At 50.3% G+C, this 20,774-nt stretch overlaps 1 long non-coding RNA gene across 1 annotated transcript; it reads right to left on the minus strand.

The window, feature by feature from the left end:
• Positions 1-562: 562 nt before the first annotated feature.
• LOC138116636 (uncharacterized) lies at positions 563-20,644 on the minus strand. Its single transcript, XR_011154258.1, has 3 exons — positions 20,517-20,644; positions 18,664-18,789; positions 563-719 (listed from the first exon to the last, which is right to left on the minus strand). It is a non-coding gene; the product is annotated as an uncharacterized lncRNA (long non-coding RNA).
• Between the last annotated feature and the right edge of the window lie 130 nt (positions 20,645-20,774).

Below are 20,774 nucleotides of genomic sequence, written 5' to 3' on the forward strand. Positions count from 1 at the left end.
GCAGGACAGTTTAAGAGGAAAGTGATCGCTCTGTGAGTCATCAGCAGGACATTAAATATGCAAAATTTGTAAATAAGGTCACCCCAAGAGGGAACGCAGAGGAGGAAGAGAGGAGGGCTGGGCGAGTGGCCAACGATGAAGCAGGCGAAGTAGCTGACAGTACCTGAGAATTGTCAGGCAGGGCAGGCACAGCCTCAGATCCATCGAGGCAGGGGCAACCATGTCCTCCTCGGGCAGAGGGGAATAACAAACCTCCCCTCCACCAACAGGTAGACTTGTCACTACCAAACCCGAAGAGAAAGCAAACTGCGATGTCAGTGTGCTAGTGGTAGCCATAGATTGGAAAAGACAAGCCCACAGCTGCAGCTGGCAGGGAGTTGTGTGGGAAGCTGAGCCTACCCAGCATTATTCAGCTGCTTTCCAGGTGCTGGAAGAGCCAGACTCGTGGCTGTGATTGCAGGGGCAAGAGCAGTGGGATCCTGAAAGGCACAATTGACCCCAGGTTACAGAGCCAGCTGGGCAGACGCCAGGGCTGAGCTCACCCACTCACCTGGAGCTGGCTGGGAAGCAGAAGGCAGCACGAAGGGAATGCCAGGTTACCTTGTCGCTGGCAATGGCCTCTCATTTGTCAGCGAGGGACGCAGGCAATTTACACATGGATGTGGGAGTGTTGCAGGTGTTAGGCAGTTACCCTGAGAGCTCAAGACAACAAAGAGATCCTGAAAAAAAGCAGATCCATTTCTAGCCACAGAGGCTCTTAGCAAGTCCAGCAAGCCCCAGGCTGAGCAAGGGGAAGGGGGGCTGGGAACAGACCACTGGGACAATGGTCCAAGAACAAAAGGGCTGCATTAAAGGGCCTATTCTGGCAGTTAAGACGGGTTTAAGCAGTGTTGCTGCTGCCTAATCTGAGGCTAATAATGAGTCAGTCTTACAACCTGGAAATGCCTGGCCAAGTCAGTGGAGAAGAGAGGGTGAGGCATTTAAGTGGTCTAAACATTATGTTTCTGTCTGCATGTTCACGACAAAGACAAACCACTCAGGTTTGAAGTACACAATGCCTGATGGAAGCAAGATATTATACAGACCTGATGTGGTGCTGTGATGGGGTGAGGAGCCTTAACATCTCTGGTACAAACCCCAGAGGCAAAGCTCAATCAGCTGGTGCCAGGATGAGTGGCAGAGGTTATCCAAAAGCCAGGCTCCATAAAATGCAGTTAGTCGGGACAAGGTGGCCTGGTCTCTGCAGGCTGCCTGCTTTCCTGTTTACCTGACCCAGCAGTCCAGAGTTTCTTTTACACAGCTTCATTTATAAAAGAATCCAGTCTGCAAAGCACAGCTTAGCCCAAATTCCCACTACCAGACTTCATCAGATCACTCCAGGCTCCGAGACCACTGTCTCCACACAGTAATAGCCATTATCCCCAGGCTTTGTGTGTGTTTATGTTACCCTTCCATTTCCCCTTCAGATATGACATGCAATTCCTAGAAAATATGTTATAAACTCTTCTGCTCTGGAGTTCTGCCACCTCTGATTGCACTCATTTGAGCCAAGGATGTAGTTTCAAAGTAAATCAATAAACAAGGCTTAAAAGGGTCCTACAGACAGAGGCTGGGGGCAGCACCACAGCCCTAGCCCTCCCCAGTTATCACTGCTGTGCTTCAACCTAACCAAGTAAATGGGTGAAATCCGAACAGGAAAACACTTCCCAAAGCTCCCAGTGCTGCTTTACAGTATGGGAGTAGGGGCCAGGGCCTGCCTTGCAGCTGGAATGGCACCTCCAGTGTTCCAAGTCCCTGGAGTCACCAAAAGAGCATGAGTGGGTGTCACAGCACAATCAGGGCTGGTGGGAGGGTCTCCCAGGGACCATCAGCAGGGATACCCCTCACTGCCAGCCTGTGGTACCCACGGGGGCTGCACCCAGGGTCTCCTGGTTGCTGCAGGTGGTCCTGGAGGTACCCAAGGAAACATCTCAACCTCAGTGATGGACTGGAATGGCAAACCTGGAAAGCCTGGATTCAGAAAGGGGCCAGGCACCTCCCTCTCTTACTGAAGACATTTAGGGCCCCTCAGGCTTGCTGTCACATGGAGACTAACACATCCAAGTAGAGCACAGCTAGATTTATTTGGGAATCCCAGGGGAGCACATGTTCACCCCTAATCCTCCTTTACACTGCTTCTGGCTCCCCAGACTTCCCTGCACACCAACAGCCATAAAGGCACAGGATCTGATCTTTGGGAGTCTCCCAAGAAGCTCCAACAAGGTTGTACCTCCTCAGGCAGCTCCTCCAAGGTGAATCATAATGGACCCCATGAGCACAGTATGGACTGCTGGCTAAGCACTTCCCGAGGGAAGAGCTGAGACGTGGGTTATTTATCACCAGGAGCTGTCCTGCTCTCCAGGATCAATCACACAGAGGCAAGGGAGCTACCAGAGAAACCTCTGACACAAAGCCTGCTTGGATGCACTCACAGCAGGATTTACAGAGCAAATTAACTCCACTGGTTGAATTATTTGGATTTTTTTTTCTTTCAAAATCTCCAAAAGCTGCATAAGACACAATGCTGACAACTCAGCCAGAGAGGAGGGCTGCTGTTGCCCACAATGAGAATGAAGACCCCCTCACTCTGCCACCAACAACCGTTGGGTTTTTGTCTGGCTGCATCTTCAGTTGAGATCTCCACTACCTGTGTGCTGATGGCTGTATTGGTGTGTCTGCCTGGGCTGCCTCTGGCCAGCTCAGGACATCTGCTGTTCCCAGCCCTGCTGCTTTTGCTCACTGTAAAACAGAATGAATCATTCGGGTAGAAGTGATCTCTTGTTTGGGTTGTCTTCATGGGCTGGTCTCTGTTCAGTGCTCTGTGCTCTGTTTCCAAATCCAGCCCTGTGTGTGCAGAATCTGATTAGGAGACTTTACACTACCAGAATACACATCCAGTGCAGCAGTTACACACGGCTCTGGAAGAGCCTCCCACACAACATTCTGGCACAGTGAAGCTCCTACTAGAGACACGTGGGACGAGCAGCCCACACGTCTCCTGCACAACCGGATTACTCAGCCCCGGAGTGCTGCTCGAAGCAACATTTTCTTGGGATTCAGGGAGTGATCCCACAGACTGCTGCTCTTTTTTGTGGGGTCTGTCCTCGCTCACAGAGCTATTACTCATTGCCTGTAAGGCTGGATGCCACCAAGGAGCTCTGAGCTATGCCAGCCTGCAAAGAAGGTTCCTGTGAGCTGCACTAGTGACACAACTGCCAGAGGGCATATCCATGACCATATCCATGACACTCCCGTGTGTACGGATCCTCCCCTGCACAGCACCAGCCATCTGAACTGCACACACTGCTGTGGTGCCTCAGTTTCTCTCTGTGCCCCCAGCACAGGCTTCCCTGCCCAGACAAACCCCAAATTCAAAAGGCCAAATTCTTCCCTGTGTCCATGCAAAGCACGCACCATGGCTCCTCTGCAGGGCAAGGGGAACCCTCCCACCCTGCCCAGCACTGCAGAGTTCTGTTATGTGGCCCCAGTGCCATGCTTCCAACCCCAGAGCCCCTTTTCTTGCTGGGAACCATCCTCTGCGCTCTGGGCACCTGCAGCACTGAGCAGCTTTAGGGGTGCTCAGTCATGGGGTAATGAATGAACACAAGTGATCACTTCTCTTATTTGCAACTTGAAGGCAACTCTTATCAAGGCAGAGCTGGAGCTGTGCTCACCCAGGGCACAGCCACATCTGGGGCTCGGGACCTTTGCCCGCTCACTCTCCCTGGCTGCTCAGGGAGTCAGGTGGTGCCGTTCCTAGAAGGTGAATAAATTATTACTGCAAATTACTCTGATGAAGTGGCTTTTATTAGAAAGCCAGACACAAAGGGAGCTTGCTGATTGGCTCCCAGTGATGTCATACCCAGCACGGCACTCAAACGCAGAGATACGAATTTTCTCGTCTATATTTTGCATATAATTTTCATTTTCTCCTGGCAATAAAGACACCAGCAGAGCCTTTCACTCGGGGAGGGTGGTGGGGGGTCTGTATTGCTCAAGTGGCTGATGAAAGAAAAGTGGCCTTTGTTCCTCTGTCTTGCAGGGAACCTCAGGCTAACAGTTTGCACCCACAAAGGCACTGTGGTTTATTGCTCTACTACAAACCCATCACTCCATTTTCTTAGGTGGATAGCAGAGAAATTGGCATTTTTTTGGCTTCATTGTACCTAAAATCATTCTGATCACAGAGATTTTGCTATTTACAAGCTGAAGCTTAAAGTGCAGATAAAGCAACAGCTTTCTGATCCTCATCAGAAGGTGGGAACCAGGGCTTTGGGAAAAGATAGGCAGCAAAATCCCAACTAATTATTTATTTTCCAAGTTTCACATGGTGGTTGTTCCTCCCTACAAAGCCACTGTGAGTTCTCAGTGAGGTCTGTCAGAGAGGCAGGCTCAGCTCCCAGCACACTGCGTGCTCTCATTCCTCTTCCCTAATTGAATGTCCTATCGAACTCACAGAATTTGCCTAGGAAACGTTCAGGCTTTAATCATTTCTGGATGCAACAGGCTTGTTGGTGCAGCTCAAACAGCAGAGCCCTGTGTGGAGAGCAGGCATGGAAATATCCCTTGCCTCACTGAACTGGAATGAACTCCCAAATTCAAGCGAAGGCTGTGGTTTGCTCGGCAGCTCCCTCACGCGAGGCTGCCGCAGTTCTGGGCCCCTGCTGTCCCTGCTGACCCTGGACACGGGCAGAGGGGAAGGTTTTCCATACCTTTCTGCCTCCATTATGTACCACCGAGGTGTAAATTTTGCTGGGATGGCCAAGTGTAACATTTCCAGCCCTGGAAACAGGCTCCTGCTTGTTCTGTGCAAACACTGGGCTCTCCTCCAACAGAGCCAGCACAAATCCCGAGCTGACCTACAGCGCCTGCCTATTCCCCTTTGATTATGGCTCCGAAGTCATTTGTCCTACAAGGGCAGAAAACAAAACACATCTGTCATTTGGAAGATGTCCTGGAAACCCCCAGACAGTTGCACTGATGAAACTGGACACTGAGGCCTACTGGAGAGCTCCAACATAGTTAGATTTGCTGTTCCCAGTCCTGGGGTCACGACTCCCTGCAACATCATCAACTCCACTTTATTCCAGGTGGCTCAAAGTTAGAAATCATTCTCTCTTATCGTCTGAAGATTTGCTGAGCTGCCTGCCCTTTGTGGATCACAGGAGCTGCCCCCAGGCTCCTGGATGTTGGATCTGAGGCTTTTGAAGTCCTGAGGGTGAAGGTGCAAGGAACAGGCATCAGGGAAGGAGAGCGCCTGACTCTGAATCAGAGTAAAAAGGAATGTGAGGGCTGCAATCCTAGGAGAGGATGCTGGCTGAGACACATGGCCAGCATCAGCAAAAAGGGAATGGGCTCTCAGGTTTAAGGCCTGGAATAGATTCAAATCACCGCTTTTAGGTCTGACCTCCTTGCCTATCTGAGGGAGACAGCAGAGAGGGAAGGGAGTCATGAATCTTGGATCCAATCCCTATGTGGCTTGGCCCTACATCCCTCTTTGCTTTTACCACTCCATGTGTAGAACAGAGGATTATTAAAAGCACCAGAAGAATCTCAAGAAAAACAATTTTACTGTTTTTAAGAGCTTTGTTATAGCATCTCTGGAGCTCTGGCTTAGACCACCACAGACCATTGTCGGGAAGCTCTAAACAGCCTTTGGATATTGAATTACTGTTCAAAAACGTATCAAATTCCAAAATCCCAACCACTGTCCGAAAAAAGAAGCCTCTGTAGAACAGAACACGCTCACACAGACAGCACGGACAGCAAAACCATCATGCTGGTCTAACTCAGCTTCCCTTCCCCACCCAGAGCAACAGCCTTGCCCCAGCCTCATTCCAGCAGCATTATACCCCTGGGAAGCAGCAGGGCTCTAGAGGAGAATACAGTCCCACCTACTCATCACTCACCTCACAACGAGAGCCCTTCTATCACTTGGCTTTTAATGAAATTGGGGGTTGATATCTCAGTCAGCCCCTCCCTTCCACTTGAGGACAGCATTAGCATCAGTCTGGATTATAATACCCAGTAAGATGTTCTGGAGCGATATGAATCAAAGCCCTGGAAGTGGGATTGTGTTTAATTAATTGTGGCTGACAGATGAAGGTATTGATTGTAGATTGAGAGGTTCAGGATTGGCCCGAGGGATAATTATTGCAGGGCACACTGTGTTAGGGTGATATTTTTTTAATTTCTGGCGATGTAGGAGGGAAGCAGGGGGGAAATAAGTGAATAATTGCAGCTAATTAGAACTTGTGTGTGCATCCCAAATTAATTTGTTTGAATAATCAACCACCAACAGCAGTCTGATCCAAAAGGAAAAGGAAGCAACTGCTCAGAAAGATCTCAATTCCTCCCATAAATTGCGCAGTCCCATGTCTGGGATAAATGTTTTACGGAATTGAGGCCCTAAATACAGAAGAGGAATTGGGCAAGATTATTGAGTGGAAACACTTGCTTTTGCTTAAGATCTACGATAAATCAAAGGGGCTGGGTGAGGCTGTGGGATGGCAGGGTGTGGACAGCAGATGATGCTCTGGCCGTCGCCTCCACCGTATCCCTATCCATGTGCAACAGGCCCCCCCGCCGGCCTGCCGACCCCCACCCCCTTCCCGGGCGGGACACGGGAGGTGCGGGATGGCCACGGGGGGATCAGACACACAACTGCTGTCGCCGCAGGGACCATGAGAGGTGTCTCGGGCGAGGCGGGGGCAGATGGAGGCAAGGCTGCGGCAGCAATCTGTGTCCCGGTGCCCGGCCCCTCGCTCCGGTCCGCGGGATCCCCGTAATCCCCCCCGGCAGCCCTGCTGCTACAAACACTCTCATCACCATCGCAGCGGGGGCAGCTCAGCACAGACAGCGAATGATCTAGCGGGGGGTTAATAAAAGGACTGGCGCAGAACAAAAAGCCTGTCAGCCGCCACAAGATGTGCTCTCCACCCCTTGTGCCCCCCAGGAAATTAAAAACCGGAGCCTGTGGTGTGCAGTGCTCTCTGCGGGACTGGACGGGGCACTGGGCTGCGGAAGGGCAGGGTGGGAAGGGGGAAGTAGGGAGTTAAATGTTTGTCGCAGCTGTCGTTTCTGATGCGATCTCTCGAGTGCTGTTACTCTAAAGGACCAGACTACCTGGGCTTTCCAAACCTGAAGAGACCAAGGCACATTTCTGTGTGCTGCTGCCAGCAGCCCCTCCTGGAGAGAGTCCACTACATCCTGCCGGGTTGCTCTGCCTGACACCACCGAAGTCCATGTTTCCATGGAAATGGGAAGAGAACGGATGCCTGTGACACGACATACCTTTTCTGATGTAGATTCGGACCACTTCTAACATCCCTTTCTAGTGACAGCCTTCAGGACTGGATATATTGCAGGCACAAACAGAACAAGAAGGGGGAAAAGATATCTGATGGTATGAATCAAACCCCACCATCCTTTCTGGTGAGCAGCAGCTGAACTCGAAAGTGCAATAATCCATTAAAACACCCTTCAAGGCAGAGACACCCCTGCACTAAATACAATATAATTCACACGCGGATAGTGAGGATCTGCCCCTCCCCTCCCCGGGCCGGCTTGGGTGAAGTTTCCAGCAGCATTTCCCCGCCGAGGGCTGCGATCGCAGCGCTCGGAGGTTCCCCGGCGCTTCCCGGTGCCCAGCCCGGGCTGCGCAGCGCGGGCCCGCAGCGCCCTCTCCCGCGGCACCGGGGCACCCCCGGCGCCGGCACCCGCAGCGCTCCGGGGCTGCCTTGTCCTGCCCTGCCCTGCCCTGCCCGGCGGGCCCGGCCCCCGGACAGGCTCACGGGCGGTCAGGTATCGCCCAGCAAGGGCTAACCCCGGCACCACCCAAACCGGCAGCGACTTCTCTGCGCCTTGAGGGATTCTGGTGAGCAGAGAGAGGCAGAAGTCTTTGCCTACCTACAGCTTTCCAGCAACGCTGGGCACTTCAGATAAAGGTGAGGAGGTTCACAGAGGCTTTGCTGAGGGCCTGAGTTTGGCATCTGCCAGAGGAGTGTGGAATAAAGCCGTTATCCCTCTCTTGGACACGGTCTCTGCTCACCACGTGAGGTCTGGCTGCACCTTTTGGCGTCGAGCAGCCAAAAACTCCCTGGTCTGTTCTCGTACCACCATCACAGAGGTTTTGTACAGCCTCTCTCAGCAGCTGCTCCTGTCCCACGCTGCCCTGGGCACTGTGCTCCGGGCATCTCCATGCTCACACTGCAGACCTCATGCCAGACCCATCAGCGCAGCACATTAGGAGGAGAAACACGAGATACTTGCAAAGCCAAAGGCAAAGCAATGACAAGTTTTGTCTCTGTAGGGAGTTTGCTTGGGACTATTATCATTTTAAAGGGCAAGTTACTGCTCCTAGCACTGGGAGCCAAGGATCTGAATAAAGGAGCTTCATGAATACAGATACGTAGCACAGACAGAACAAATAAAGCTGATCCACAGTTGCCATTTTCCTTTCCAAGTGGGTGAAAATGAGATGTCCCATCCCCAGGAGATCCAGAAAGGGCTTCAGCCCCTTCATTAGATACAGAGAAGAGATGATGCCAGGCCTGGCTGAGTGCTTCCACCCTGTCAGGAGAGCAATGTGCTGGAGAAGTCAGCCTTCCCCCAGAGAACACCACTCCCAGGAAGCAAAGGCTTCCTGGCTGTCATGAAAATTGGAAACACTCCTGCCCTTCCTCAGTGCAAGGGACTGCAGGAGGCACCAGTGTCAGAGCCAGACCCAGCTACACCCGCAGGACGTTCAGCACCACACTGCAGTTCCTGGAATAAAGTCAGCAGAAAAAATGACCAACGAAATAAAACGGGATTTTGATTGACCAGAACATTTCATTTGGCCCAAATGCAAATGAGAAGCCCAGGGCTCCCTCTGAGCAAGAAGCAGCAGCACTGTGCCATGTCCCAGACCTGCTCTCCCCAGTGTGGGCACTCGCAGCATCTGGCCAGATGTGTCCTCAGGCCCTACCCTGGCTCATGCACCAGCACCTGCTGCTGGGAAGTGGGTTTTTGCAATATTCCTTCCTGCCACATCCATCTGAGACAGCAGAAATAAACGTCATGTCTCTCACATCACGTTACATATCCTTACAGATCTGCCCAGCCAAGACATCCCTTGCAACACCAGCCTTCATTTGCCCTGACCTCAGTGGGTTTGGCACCAAAGGGATTTTCTCCAGGCTTGGGAAGGTTCTTCCTTCTTTTGGTGCCATTGTGAAAACTCCTGTGCGTGCTGTGTGGGAGGTCAGATGGGGTGAGTGCAACGGCCCTGTGGTGACAGGAGGGTGGCTCACATGGGGTTGTAACAGGGCTGGGACTCTGCTCCATCCTCCATGGCAGGCAGCAGGTCTGTGTTCCTCCTGCTGCTGCTGAGCACATCCCTGCACATATCCCTGTGCTCCAGGTCTCAGTTGTCCCACACCTGCAGTGAGTGTGTGTATTTTTGGTGTCAGCAAAACATATGAGCAAGAATTTACCTGCTCAGTGGATTCTGCTGGGTCCCACGTGTCCACAAAGAGCAGTGTAACACTGGCAGGACCTCCTGGTGGTAGTTCCACATGCTCTTTTGTGTGCTGGTGATAGAGAATTTGGGTTCTCTTAGTGCTTCTCTGCTTTGTCTTGGGTCTTCCACCACTGCTGGCTGTGGTAACATCGAGAGCACCAGCTTCAGGGTGTGCAGACACCAATGTGAGGAAATGCCCCTTTTGATGCTCTAGGCAAGGAACAGATCGAATCCAAAGCAGACATGGGCAAGGTCTCCATGCCCCTGACTCCATCACTGACCATATACACCCACCCTGGCATCAAACATTGTGCCAGGGTGCCACGTCCAGCTCTGCGAGCCCCAAAGATTCCCCTCTGTTCACTCTGTCTCCACTCAGTTTGTGATCACCACAGCTGCTGGACTGGCACCACAGCATTAACCTCAGGAGGGTGACAGTGACACTGTCCTGACAGAGCTCTCCTGTCAGTGCTCACAGCTCCTCACTCACTTTGACCCTGGCAGGCTCCAACCCCACCGCACTGCCCGCAGCTCCCTCCCGAGCTCACACCGCCTGTTACTCCAGCAAAGACATGAATCCCACTAATGTGAGGGCACTTGCAGAGCCCCAGCTTTGCAGGGACTGAAGTTTGTAGTTCATGCCTCCAGGGCAACATTGCAGATGAAAATCAAAATGCCAGAACTGACAAAAGGAATCTTTAAAAAGCATTTTCTGCTTTTAGACAGCTGAGGGATGAACAGATCTGGATTCACTGGGCTTAGGTCAGTCTTGTCTGAGATACACAGATCCCTCTCCTTGCTTTGTCCTTCCAACTTTCCCAGAAACACCTCATCTGAGTCTCCCACTGTGCAACTCCCAGGCCAGTCTTTCCAGGGGCTGCAGTAGCTTGTTTAAATCTCCGCAGGCACTGAGACTTCTCAGGAGCCCTCAATCTTGACAGAGCAGCAAATATTCACAACTGTGTGTCTTGCACAATTTGGTCTCAGATTCCTGCTAACTGCACACAAAGTTTGGCTGATGCCCTCTTTTTCTGCATTTTCTTTTATGCAGAATAAAGATCTCATTTTGCCATTACCTTGTGGTATTTATGATGTGTGATGTTGCCCAGGGTCCCAGCTCTGTACCCTTGTGTCCTTTCCTCATCACACAAACACAAGCTGCAGCGTGTCACTTCAGCAGAATGTGCTGAAGGCATTTGGGGGACACTCACAGTGGCATTTTCCAACAGCTCCTTGGGGATTTGATCTCTTCCTTCTTAGAAGACCTTCTGTCCTTGAAATACAGCTTGAACTTTTCACATGAGACCACAATTGCTAAACATTCCTGTGCTATTTAGAGACATCTTTGCTCTGCTGATAGCAGTGACATGGACAGGAAAGCCACTGCTCTGCTGCCACTCCATTGACTGGCAACAGGTGACACGGTCACCTCTATCACTGAGGGATAAGACCTGCTGTGGGTGTGTCACGTGGATGTAAATGTCTCCCTAATGGTTGTCTCTTTGGTAGGGCTTGGCTCAAGGCTTGCAAATATTTGGAAGGAATCTGGCATTTTTACATCCCAACAGCCCCTGAACTGGCAGCACACACCTTTCCTGGGCCAAGTCCCAACCTCGGGAATCCAGCAGGTATCTGCTGTGTGCTATTACAAACTAGGATTTCATTTGAGGTTTCATACTCCCCCAGCTCTTGTTAGCAGACTGGTGGCTTTGTGATTATGATTTTCTTCAACTTCTGTCTTGAAGATGTCTCTGTGCCTGTCTGAGAATGTCACTGGGCACTGCACTGACTCCCACTCCTCCCTGCTTGCTGTGCTGCTGAGACACTGAATAACCCACGTGGAAAGTCCTTCCCGTGGGGTGAAGGACGGTGTCATTCCCCCCATTTCACAACAAGGTCAAGAGCAGAATCCCTGAAACCTGCTAGCCTAGGAAACAAACTAAAATCGCTGCTCAGAGGGATTCAAGTTCAGCTCCTGCTCATGACATCTGCCGAACAGGCCATGCAGCACCAACCAGCCCTGCCTGGAGCAGGGCAGAACCTTGTCCTACCTCCCTTACCTGTTACCCATGAGCAGCACAGGGCTCACAACTGTTACTCTCTGCCCTGCCAAGCAAAAATTGTTATTTCAGTCGGAATGTTGGAGGCTGATGGAAATCTGACAGTCCATGGCTAAGCTGCCAGCTGGGAAGTGGGTGGAAATGAATCTTTTGTCAAATAGTTAAACTGCCTTTTCTCCAGATTAATTAATTCACAAAGAACATATCCCTTCCTGGGTTTCACAGCTGAAAACAAAGCCAGTCTCGCCTCCCCTGCACTATCTGTCAGTCGTACCACAAAGTGCAGAAGCGCTCGCTCCATTGTTCCTCATGTGATCAAATCCTGGGGAAAAAAGAAAATCCCTGCACTGGCTTCCAATTCACCTGAGGTTCTGAGCTGCCCCACATCCATTTTTCCACAGTTACACCCAAGAAGCTGGTTCTGCCTTGAGCTGATCCACAGGGCCATGACCCCAGGCAGAAGCTCCAGCACAGACTCAAAGCACTCAAGGCACTGCCCAGTTCTATTTTCAGCCCCAATTTCCCTCGGTTTGTATTAAATGCCAGGTGTCTGTTTGATATCTCCACTGCAGTGGCAACCCTCAAATCAGATTTGGTTTCCCATGGACCAGATCCAAGGAGTGATGGATGGCTGGACAGGTGCCCAGCTGAAAACTCAAGAGCCCAGCAGTGAGAAGCATCTCAGCACCTGTGTCTCGACAGAGACAGGAGCAGGCTGCAAATGCAGCTGTCCACGGGCTCCTGCTCCTCATCTGGTAGCACAGTTCCTTGGATAATCTCAAAGCCTGCTCATCAGGTGCTCAGGGCATAGCTGTGCCCTTTCCCAGCCCCATGTCCTGTGCAGCTGCCCAGACCTGTCTTTCTCACCTTCAACTGCCAGCTAAGTGCTAAATCCACAGCAGACTCCAAAGATTATCAGCTCTTTTCCTGTAAGGGAGCTTTGTTTGGGAAAGGCTTCCTCACACACCTCCATATTTGGCACCTCAGCACTCCACGTGAAGTGAAAACCAAGCTCAGTAACACCTCTCCCCTCCAGAGCAGGACACAAGACAGTCACAGCACGTGCAGACTCCCACGGGCCACTATCCCACCTCTGGAACAGTGAGATACCTGGGAAAGGGAGAGCCATCCCTCCCTGCTCACCCTCTAGATATGAAGGAATTCACAGCCCTCTACAGCAATGCTCTGGAGCTGAAGGGTTCCTTTTTAGTCAACTCTTCCTTGTACAGAGTCTGGTCCAGATCAACAGATTGTTCTTTCCTGGTTATTTTTTATACTGTATAGTTTTTGAGGTTAACGAGCAACTAAAACTGTCCTTGTAAGCCTGAGTTTGGCTAAGGAGAATGTTCTGTCAGTGGCTGATTCCTCAGGAGGAATCACTGAAAGTCTGTTGTTCCCTTTGGAGACGAATGACCTCCTCCAGACAGCAGATGGAGCAGTCACTCGCTGCTGAGGTCTTCTGCAGTGGGATGTTTCAGCTAGAGGAAAAGGGGAAGGAATAAAGTGACGGTCTGTCTTGGCCTCTTCTGAGAAGGGAAATGCCACAGCAGTCCTTTCTGAAATCCAGAGAGCAGCAGAAGTAGAGAAGCATTGGTTTGTTTCCTTCTGTACAAGATGATGGAGGAAGAGTCTTTTTCAGTATGTCCACCATGGAGAGGCTTCCAGTGCCTTCTCTCTTCTCTTTAGCCCCTTGTCTTCCAGAGCACAAGGCCATGGTCCATCAGTGCCCACCAGCCATTTCTACAGGAGATGTGCTGTGCTCTGAGGCAGGGAGATCAACCACCCCCTCACCCCAAGTAGCCTGAGGACGCGGCAGGGAAGCAGCACTAGTAGCTGTGCAGCACTAACAAAGTTCAGTCTGAGCTCAGGGAATGGAGACAGAGTAAATCACATGCACACTTGCAAAAGGCAGTCTCTGGAGCCTGAGCTGGTTGATCACCCAGCAATTTCCCTGGGAATCCACCTGGGTTTCCCTTTGATCTCTTTTGGTTAGTACTTGTCATTCCTGATGCCCAGCCTAGAGGCAAGACATCCTCACAAGACTTAGAAGTGCCACAGAACTACAAAGGAAAAAGGAATTTCATGCTCACAAAGCCTCAGCAATACCTACACATTCACATAAGAAAAAACAGACCTCAAATACTTATAAAAGGACCTATTGTGTTCTGGATTTCTGTGGTTTTCCAGTGTCTTACAGCCTCATTTCAAGATCATAAGATACTTTCTTTGAGATGTATTCAAGCCCTTCCCCACACAACCAGTTTCAGCACCCCTTTGCTTCTCCACCCCCTCTTTATTTTATGAAACATATTCTGGGTGTTCTGACTGTGCATCACTTTTCTCAACCACGTTTCTATATCTCTGCTTGTTGTCTCTTTATGGAAGAGGTTAGAGACTTCTTTTACCAACTGAGACAAATCCGGTTCCACGTGCAGCCACAACCACTAGCTCTGGTCTCATTTAACACCAAGCATTCCATGTCCTATGCTTCCTGCATTCACACAGAAAGAAAATACCAGGGACACCTTTTTCACAGCAAATTCCGTGGCCCAAACCTCTGTGGACAGATCTAGAGCTGACAGCTTTGCCAGGCAGTGCTATTTATGAGCTGTGTCTGTTAATGCACAACCCGGGGGGCGTGTGAGCAGTTTACAGTATGAGCTATGAAATACACAAATAGGTTTGGCAGTCTCAGCGGTGACATTCTCAAACAACTGCCTCTCAGAACACCAATACACACATTCACTGCAAAGCCTCATTCAGGGCTTCAGCTGGCATGTTAAAATACACCCAGCTTACAGTATTGCATAAGGCACATCCTATCCAGATCAGCCGCCCCTGAGAGAGCAGGACTGTGCACCTGGCTGCACACTGTGCAGCTTCTGGAGCTGTGGCACAGCCTGGAAGGTGCTAAGGAAGAGACAGGGACCAGGAGGTGGAGCAGAGGTGGCCCTGCCGCTGCTCTGTGGGAAGTGACGTGATCTGTCAGGCAGGATCCCCGAGGATGAGCAGCTGATGTCACCTCACGCTGTCCCCACCCTGAGCGATTCTCCCACACTGTTGTGGGTGACTGGAGTGGCAAAATGGCAGCTGAGCCAGTGGGAGAGAACCACTCCCCACGGACACACACTGCCGTGCCCATGACCCAGACTGGCTATTCCAGACATGCATGGGACACACACTAAGGGAGAACAGAACAGCTTATGTTCATGCGGAGAGCTCCAGTGCATTTTTGCTGGTAAAACTGTAGGGCTCCTGTCAGCCATAAAGCCTTTTCCCTCTCCCCTGCTCACAGAAATCTGACCTGAGGCTGTCCTGTCCCTTGCAAAGTGCCCTCAGAAGCCCCCACATAGAGTTCTGCAAGCTGACAGACCCTACAGCACAGCAAACACTTGGCTTCTCTATTCTCACCTCTCCGGGCCTGCCTAAATCCTTCTTCCATAGTCCTCTGCCACAGCAAGGGCTTCAACTCCAGCCTTAAAAGGCTGCAAATCAAAGGTTTTTCCAGGATCCAGCTTTTGGGAGCTTTCTGCAACAGTAACAGTGATGCCTTGAGGGGCTACCTAAAAACCTTGTTATGTCTGACCAGCATGAGAGAACAACAGCTAACAGGCCACACGAACTTCAGTTACCCACTAGGCAGTAAAGGATTTCAAAAATATAAAAGTTAAAACCTAAGGCATCAACAGAAATAAAGGTTGCCCTGTGGGCATGTAATTTTGCTGGTGGGGTTGTATTACACCAGTTTGTTAGTTTGAGGTAATGATGAGGTTTTAACAATGCCCTTTGTATCACAGGAATTAGGTCAGGTTCAGTACCAGTACCAAACATTTCAAGGCACATTCACTCCCAACAACGCTGGCACTGCCGTTAGTGCTGAAATGATGTGAATATAAATAATAGCAACTATAATATGGAATCCAAAGTATTTACAATGAGATACAACCCACAGAGCACTCACCAATGGGTATGCAAATTGGATGGATGGAGGGGACTGCAGAATAATTTGAGTCTGGATTTCAGAATTCCTTCCCAGAGATAAGATTGAGCATCTGTCATCCATCTTCTACCTTGCCAAGCTGAAAACACTTTGAGCATTGCTCTGCTTACATACACCCATCCTTTCTTCTGAACAGCACGCAACACACCCCTAACATATCTAATCACTCTCATGTTTACAGGGCCACACCCTACAGATAAACAGGGGTTTAGCTGCAGCTCTCAGCACCTGACAATGCTGCAGCTGGAGTCCCACAGGAGCCAGACTGGAAATGCAGTCAAAACACCTTCCTACCAAAGTTTCTCACTTCCTGAGGATAATTTCCTAACCTGTCTTCTTCCCACAGATTTTAGTTGTTCCATCTCTATTGATCTGGACCATTTGCTCCAGAAACAAGCAGCTCAGCAGTCACTGCCACCACCTCTGATTGCTCGGGGTGTTCACCAGCACAGGTGGTGGCTCACGCCTGCTCCAGTTCCTGTGGATTTTCTGGAAGCCAGGCTGGGCACCACAGGGTGTGAGCAACCAGCACTGCAAAATCCAGCAATTTGGCTCCAATTGAAAGAAATGCATAAATTTGGACATGGATGATGCCAGCTCCAGCCCTGGTGTCTCAGGCAAGATGGAAACAGTTCTACCTCCCACTGCTGAGCTCTCAAAAACTGGGAGGTGGCAAGGTCTCCAAGGAAGGCAGATTCATAACCTGGGAGGGAGGGAGAGAGATTCTCTGTGCAGAAACACTTCTGCAATGGCAAATCTCTCCAACGTGAACATGATTCTGCAGAACATCCACACAACTGGCATCTGGCAGCTTCAGACTCTTCCCATCTCTCATTCTGGGAACAGGGTTGCCAGAGAAGCTGATACTAATTATTTAAAACTGGGACTTGCATATTTCCCGTGTGATTCTACTTCTGAAGTACTGCACTACTGAGGAGAGGTTTGCAACTGCCAAGACATGAAAGAGTGTTTGTTATTAACACATCACTATATAATCAGGGGCTTAGCAGGAGGCTGGGCACGCACATGATTCTTCCTCTGTTGCTGACAGTGTAGATGGAAGTCCCCAGGTATCCCATTAGGTGACAAGTGAGAATGAGTTCTGCAGCCAAAACTAAGCAATTTGGCACAATTTAGTAGAGAGATGGCATTTTCTGCTCCAAAAGGGCCCAGAATTGGAACAGCATGAGATGTTTCAGATAGAGATTGAGCTGTGCTGGCCAAGCTGAGTGGGTGTCTCACGGAGCAGAGCAGCAGTGGGTGCTGAAGTCCAGGACTGAGATCTGCTGGCAGAGCTCAGATGGGGAATGTTGCCCAGTTTCTGAGAACAACACAGGGTCTGTATTTTAATTAGAGCTCCTCTGCTCATCTGCATGGCTCAGCAGAAACTTTCTGAATTCTCCAGACCTTTATTAGGATCCATCCAAAAAGCCTACCTTCAGTGTTTTTCTTCTCCTGCCCCAGAGAAGCCACACCAGTAGCAACCACCCAGCCCACGTGTTCTGCCGTTGGCTCCTGTGGAATATCACGGGTAGGCACTGATTCCATGGACATGGAGTGATGTGTGGCTCTGGAAAGAGTGGCCAGCTCGGATTACATGAGGCCTGTGAGGAAAGGCAGCCTGACAGCAAGGTATGACACACAGATGGGTGAGCTGGACACACAAAACCCGAGTAACTAATCCAGGCTGCTCGGGGAAGGCAGAGATGAGGGACAATAGGTTGGGAGTGCTGGACAGGACAGGAGCTGAGAGGGCTGCAAGGACCTGCCATCCAAGCCGTGCCCTGGGTCCTGCCCAGTGTTCATTAGCTCCAGCTACAGGGTCCATCCCAGGCACTGCAGACACACACAGGACCGATCCTCACAACAATAAAGGAATTCATACTTTGGGAAGGCTCCTCCCCTCCCTGCACTGCGCACTGGCCTAGAGTTTAACTGGCCAAAGTAGGTCAAAGGGAATGAGCTCATTTGAATATGGAAATTCAACTTAATAAGGAGTAAAGACAATTGCTTCAAGCTTGTGAGTTCAAAGTAAGAAAAACAGATTTCCAGAGCTCCTTTGGGAGCTAGAAGCTTTGGTTTTCACCCCTCCCTGCTGTTTCCCCCCCTTGCCCACCCTTGTTCCCTTCCCTCTTGCCTCCTGCCTAATGAGGGTCTGGCAAGCCCTCATTTCTCCAAACCAAGCCCATGGTCTGAAAAGCAAATTCTGCGAGGTGAAAAGCTCACACATACAGGTCTGTCAGCTCCAAGTGGCCTGAGAACACAGGCCACATGTGCAACTCTCCATAGCTAATCTCCAAACAAGGAAAAAACACATCCTTTGTCTGCTTCCTGCAGAAAAAGGGGGGTTTTCCACCTTTTCTCTTTTTTCCCCACCTTTTCTCTTTTTTGTTTTTTCTAAAGGGAACAAGTTCCATTTCCAATAACTGAACACTGATTAAAACCACTGTCCCTCTGCCACCCCCCCAAGTCACAAGCAGCTTATACCAAAAAACTGTCAAGAAAAAGATTTCTTATACAAGGACTTCATAACACCAGGGAAAAGAACCGAAGGAAAACTGTTGACATTGAATTTTAACTCTTTCCATTCTAAAAAAATCTCTTAACTCTTATCCTTTTCTTCCCATGCTTTTAATAAAAGTCTCCCAGTGAAAACTCATGGAGATCAATTTCAGCTCTTTGAAATGACACACAGCAGTGACCCAGAAGCAATCAGCTTGCTATTTACATAATTAAACAGGTATTTAATTAATACTTTTTATTCAGTCTGAGTTAGCTCCTGTGAATCCAACAGCCCTGGGTCCCTCTCTGTTACCTCTAACTGGAATTCATGGGGTGGCTCAAGGGCAGGCAATAAGGAGCTGGACTTCAGTTCTCAGCTGACAGTTTCACCTCTAATTTTGCTGTTTGAGACAAATCTAGATCTCCATTGGCTTAAAAAATAAATGTTGACCAAGAAATGGGTGTTTAGCTCTTTAACTGAACAGGTTCTCTGAGGGAACTTGTCTTTTTATAAACCTCTTATTTTTGTTGGCAGATTGCAAAACAAATCTTACAATTACCTTTGCAGCCTTGTTCAAATGCACCGACAGAACTGTCCATGGAGGCTGAACACCAGCAGCTTACAAAGATCAAACCGAGGTGGCTCCTCCTCAGCAGCTTCAATTGCGTGTATGCGGAAACTGCACCTGTTGTAAAAAAACCCAAAAAAATAACCAAAAAAAAAACCAAAAAAACCCCACCCAAACAATTTTAGTCTTCAGGGCAACATCAGCATCAGGTGACAAACTAATCACCCGAAAGAGGAATTGTGCCTTAATTCCCCAAGGTGTAGCTGTGTCAGATTGCTGCTCACAGTCACACCCAGACACGGGACTAATAACAGGGTCCCCGAGCGGTGACAATGCTCTGGGTTGGGGCTGCCCCGTGGGCACATCTAATTATGATGTTCTCTGACAAGGCTATAAATATCCCGGTCCCACAGGTGAAGCCCTCATTGCAGCAGGGTTTTTGGGCAGGTATTTTCTCTGTTCTCTCTACCCGCCTGGGCTGGAGGGCTGCTTGTAACCATGAGAGCCTCGCAGGCGTGTCCCCCAGGGAGTGTGAAACCAGCAAGATGTCATAATCACAGACAGATCAAACATCAGCCAGAAAAGCACCGAAGGGGAAACGATTAAATTTGTTCAAATGAAAAAGCTACTGACAAAACTCAAAGACCACCTGAGCAAAGGAAAAGGGGGGTTACACATTAACAGAGCAACTCTGGTGGGCTGAACAGGGTCTGAGAGGAGAAGGTGATCGTTCTGTGAAGGGGCACTACACCAGGAAGGTATTCCAGCATAAAGAACAGTTTGAAGGATCTGCTGAAGAGCAGGGAAGGCAGAAAGGCCTCCAATTTGTTTTCAGGATTCTGTTCTTAAAGATCATCACATTTTCATAACGCTTTAGGCTCACAAACTCAGTCAGTGCCCCTGGTCACCATCAGCTGTCAGGTGAGGAAGGTTTTTTTCTCACCCTCTCCTTCACCAGCAATTCCAGCCTCCATCATCCGCCTGTCCTGCCCACCTTTGCACCCTCAAAGCTCTGAGGAATAACTTCAGAGGGAGAGAATACATAAATAAATGAGGAAGTCCTTTATGGCAATGCCTAGTAAGAAAGGGAACCTGATGAGCAGCCAATGAGCCCTGAGGGCCAGTCATGAATCCATGACAATGGCTGCTGACTAAATACTATCCTAAAAAGAAAGAGAAATCAACAAAAAAGCCTTCCACTATTCTATCTCCTTTACTGCTTACTTTGTCAGAGTCTGAGGAGATGACAATCACTCAAAACACAGAACTGAATAAGAAAATTATCGGCTGCCTCAGCCAACGCGCTATGGCACATAGTTGTCAAACTCTTGCAAATTTTGTCAGAAGTCTCTGAGCGAACGTTGCTGTGATTTCTAAAGAAGCCCAGAAAAACTCCCTTTCATTAAAAAGGGAAACCTCCCTTGCGCACTACAGCACCTCTGTGATGGGTGCACCGGGCAGCAAAGGGGGTCCCGGCCCTGCTCCCGGCACGCGCGGCCTCAGGGCTGCGGGCAGGTCTGATGAGGACACCTCACCCTGCGAATGGCACGGAACACGGCGAGACAGAGGAACTTTTCCACCAAAAAGAAAGAATGACCAACCCTACTAGGGTTGGTTACTAGCTTTGGACGGTGACTAGATTGCTGGACGTGAGCCTTTAGAGAAATTTGGTGTGAGGCAGGGCAGAGGAGCTGTGGGACCACAGGCACTGTGCTGTTGGGGCAGAGTGGAAACACCACACAGACCCACACGGGTGTTGCGAAACAAAGAAACAAAGAAACAAAGAAACAACGGCACCGTGAGGAGGAACTCCGAGGAGGGGATGGAGCAGCAGTACCACGTACATGGAGGGTGCAGACACGATGCCCAGCCGGACATCAGCTCAGCGCTACTGAAGGCCCCGGCACCAGGGCAGTGCTCACCGCGGGCTCCTCGCCCCGGCTCCCCGCTGCCCGAGGGCCCGGCTGCCTCGGCCGGCCCGTTCCCGGAGGCCTCGGCCCGGCGGTGCCGTGAGGGAACCGCTGTCCCGCCATCTCCCCTCACGACGCGCCGCCCCGCGCCGCCTACGGTATTCTCGTACCGAGTTACGCAAGTGGCGCAGC

This window comes from Aphelocoma coerulescens, chromosome 10 (assembly GCF_041296385.1).
Source record: "Aphelocoma coerulescens isolate FSJ_1873_10779 chromosome 10, UR_Acoe_1.0, whole genome shotgun sequence".
NCBI classification, from domain to species: Eukaryota; Metazoa; Chordata; class Aves; order Passeriformes; family Corvidae; genus Aphelocoma; species Aphelocoma coerulescens.